Source organism: Wasmannia auropunctata, unplaced genomic scaffold (assembly GCF_000956235.1).
Source record: "Wasmannia auropunctata unplaced genomic scaffold, wasmannia.A_1.0 LD314596.1, whole genome shotgun sequence".
NCBI classification, from domain to species: domain Eukaryota; kingdom Metazoa; phylum Arthropoda; class Insecta; order Hymenoptera; family Formicidae; genus Wasmannia; species Wasmannia auropunctata.
In genome coordinates this window covers 1-4,274 of record NW_012048294.1, presented here as the reverse complement: position 1 = coordinate 4,274, position 4,274 = coordinate 1, and the positions used below count along the sequence as shown (strand labels likewise).

General features: G+C 49.3%; 1 pseudogene; it reads right to left on the bottom strand.

Moving 5' to 3' along the window:
• Window positions 1–160: 160 nt before the first annotated feature.
• On the bottom strand, window positions 161–666 carry LOC105460845 (annotated as a pseudogene).
• Between the last annotated feature and the right edge of the window lie 3,608 nt (window positions 667–4,274).

Below are 4,274 nucleotides of genomic sequence, written 5' to 3'. Positions count from 1 at the left end.
ACGCCATTGTGAGAACTCGCCATAACTGGTGACCCCGACGTGATCGTGTCGTGCTTAGAGTGACTTAGCGCGTGCGGAACCGTAGAGCGTGACCATGAGTAACGAGAACCCTCCTTCGAGTGGAGAGCACAGCGGTGCAGCGACGCGGGGCGCGACGGATCTACCCTCGCTCACACGCGTCGGAATAAGGGCCACGCCGTTTTGGAAATCTAAGCCGGACCTGTGGTTCGTTCAAATGGAGGCCCAATTCCTCACCGCCGGTGTAACTACAGATGATACAAAGTATAATTACGTGGTACAGTGCCTTGGCGACGACCTGATGACGGAAGTTAGTGATATCGTGCTTAATCCCCCGGCGGGTAACAAATACGCGGCGCTAAAAGACAGGTTAATTAAAAGTTTCGCGGATAGTACGGAAAAGAAATTACGTAAATTATTAACCGAAGTCGAGCTCGGCGATCGTCGCCCCTCGCAGTTGCTTCGTAGGATGCGTGACCTCGCGCAAACCGGCCTGTCGGAGGACGTTCTCAAGTCGCTCTGGCTCCAACGCTTACCGCAACAAACTCAAGCCATCCTGACAGCGACGAAACACGACCTGGAAGAATTATCGCAATTGGCAGATCGAATAACGGACGTGTTGCCCACCGGGATTAACGCGGTGGCAGTTCAATCCGCGACTGCGCCCGCCGAGGATTCGCAGCTTTCGGCACTTATAGACAGAATTACCCAGCTCGAGACGCGTCTATCGCGCAGCACCTCGCGCGAACGGCGAAGAGATCGTTCGAGATCTAGGTCGGGCGAAAGATCGAACTACTGTTGGTACCATCGACGCTTTGGCAACAAAGCCACTAAGTGCACCCGACCCTGCGGATGGAAGTCTAAAGAACAGGAAAACTAACGGCCGAACTGTCCCCGACGGCAGATGGTTTGGCCGCGGTAGCCCGCCGTCTCATTGTTAGAGACCGTGTCACTGGCCTTAAGTTCCTGATCGACACGGGAGCAGACATCTCAGTCATTCCAGTTACAATACGCAGCCGTGCGCAGCTCAGTGACAAAGTTTTGTACGCAGCAAACGGAACACCGATCTCCACCTACGGACAGAAGTTACTACAACTCGACTTGGGCTTTCGACGTGTTTTTCGCTGGCCTTTCGTAGTAGCCAACGTGGACACTTACATCATCGGCTCAGATTTTTTATCGCACTACAATCTCCTACCAGATGTGCGGCACAAACGTTTAATTGACGGCACCACCCTACTCAAAATCTCCGCACAGCTGACCAATAAAAGCGCCCGGGTGGCAGTTGTGGCTGAGAGTTGCTCTTACAAGGAAATTCTGAACAAGTTTCCGGATTTAACCAGGACGTCAATAACTCCAAAGGAAACCACACATGGCGTGGAGCACGTTATCGAAACTACAGGCCCCCCGGTATCAGCAAAGGCCAGACGGCTTTGCCCCGAGAAACTGCAAGCAGCGAAGAAGGAATTTGAATACATGATGCAACAAGGATTATGCAGACCATCCAAAAGTCCTTGGGCCAGCCCCCTCCATCTGGTGCAAAAGAAAAACAGTGACTGGCGCCCGTGCGGCGATTATCGCAAACTCAACGAGGTGACTATGCCAGATCGCTACTCGATTCCGTTCCTCCAGGATAGCACCCACTTTTTGCATGGGAAAACTATATTTTCCACCGTCGATTTAGTGCGCGCATACCAACAAATACCAGTTCGCGAATCGGACGTTCCTAAGACCGCAATTATCACACCCTTTGGATTGTTTGAGTTTCCGTTTATGACGTTTGGGCTCCGTAACGCTGCTCAAACCTTCCAGAGATTCATCGACCGAGTGACAGCCGGGTTGGATTTCTGTTTTGTATATCTGGACGACATCCTGATCGCCTCCGAAAACGAAGAGCAACACAAGAAACATCTAGAAACCCTATTTAGGAGACTCCAGCATTACGGCATAGCAATTAATCCAAACAAATGTGTTTTTGGACGGAGCAGCGTTGACTTTCTGGGGCACACGATCAACGCTCAAGGTATTAAACCCTTACCCGAAAAAGTCAAAGCCATTATTGAATTCCAAGAACCCAAAACAATTAAAGGCCTTCGTCGTTTTCTAGGAATGGCGAACTTCTACAACCGTTTCCTCAAGGGCATTGCCAGTGTTCAAGCACCATTACAGAAGATAATCGCTGGACACAAACGTAACAGCAATACGGCAATAAATTGGACTACGGAACTCAAGCAGTCTTTTCAACAAGTTAAAGAACATCTCGCCCAGGCCACCTTGCTCGTTTTCCCAGACAGTAAAGCAACGCTCTCGTTGCAAACGGACGCTTCGGATAAGGCAATTGGTGCAGTATTGCATCAATATAGCAACGGGATACTGCAGCCACTCAGCTTCTTTTCCAGAAAACTCACCCCTACACAGACAAGGTACAGCGCGTATGATAGAGAATTATTAGCTATTTACGCCGCCATTAAACATTTTAGATTCATGCTCGAAGGTCAAAAATTCCATATCATTACAGACCACAAGCCGTTAATTTACGCATTCAAAAGGCAAACGGATCAAATGTCTCCGAGGCAAACCCGTCACTTACTGTTTATTTCGGAGTTTACAACGGACGTTCGTCACGTGACAGGGGTCGAAAACACCGTAGCGGACGCATTATCCCGCATCGATACCATTGCGATGCCAACCAGCATAGATATGCAGGAGATTGCCGAGCTGCAGACTACCGACGAGGAACTACAGCAATTAAAACGAACGACAACATCGTTAAAACTCAAAAAGTTCACCTTGTCGGAAACGGCAACGATTATCTATTGTGATACTTCCGAGGAGGATATCAGATCTTATATTCCCAAGCCACTGCGAAGGCGAGTGTTCGATCTGGTACACCAAATGTCACATCCTAGTGGCAGAGCGACTCACCGGCAAATTGCGAAGAAATTTGTGTGGCCTGCCATGGCCAAAGACATCAAGGAATGGGCTCGTACTTGCCTGGCGTGTCAACAATCAAAGATCCACCGGCACAACCGTACGCCCCTGGCTAAAATACCGGTGCCGGACACACGTTTCGAGCATATTCATATAGACATTGTTGGTCCACTCCCACCATCTAAAGGGCACAAGTATATACTGACAATGATCGACAGGTTCACGCGATGGCCGGAGGCCATTCCGATGCTCGACTGTACAGCAGAGTCCGTGGCGAAGACCTTCTTCACACATTGGATCGTCAGGTTCGGAGCCCCTCGCCTCATAACAATAGACCAAAGCTCGCAATTCGAGGCCCAGCTATTCGACGCCTTGGCGAAGTTAGTCGGCTCCAAGCGCTGCCGAACAACCGCATACCACCCGGAATCCAACGGAATGATAGAGAGATGGCATCGTTCGCTTAAATCGGCATTAATGTGTCATGACGGGACTCAGTGGATTGATGCTCTTCCAGTAATTCTACTCGGTTTGCGGACATGTTACAAAGAGGATCTAGACACATCTGTCGCCGAGCTGGTTTATGGTACCACACTTAAAGTACCGGGCGAATTTTTCTCCTCCGAAGAAATGCCAAGCAATCCAAGGATTTTCGTGGAAGATTTCCGTACTATCATGCAGAAGTTACGACCTCGACCAGCTACTCACCACATCAAACCCAGACTATTTTTTCACAAGGACTTGCACAGTTGCTCACATGTCTTCCTTAGAGTCGAGGGTACCAAACGTCCTTTGGATCAACCATATACTGGACCGCACAGAGTGCTAGAACGTGTCTCCGACAAGGTTTTCGCCATCGAGGTAAACGGTAGACGTATCAATGTCGCAATCGATCGGCTTAAACCCGCCTATTTAGTTATCCAGGACCCGGAAGTCGATCTTTCGGCCGCGCCAACTGTCCCTTCTGCGCCGTCTAATGTAGTAAGAACGGAACCAAAGACTTACTCCGGCCCAGCGGCTAAACGAAAAAGGGTTAGTTTCGCTAAGTGATCATCATATACTCTTACAAATAAGTTTAATTATATTTTTGGCAGCTAGGCTAGACCGCAATAATATTTTATGTTTTGTTTTGTGATAATATCTTTATTTTATTTTAGTTCGTTTTCGCGCCTAGCATTAGCAGGTAATAAGTATTTCCTTTAACGCTTTCACTAAGGGGGGAGTGATGTGGCGTCGCGATCGCGCTGGTTGGCGCGTCGGTCGTCGCCTTCCGTTCTCCCGCTCTCTCTTTGGGTAACCAGCGGACCGACAAGATCTGCGAGCGTGAA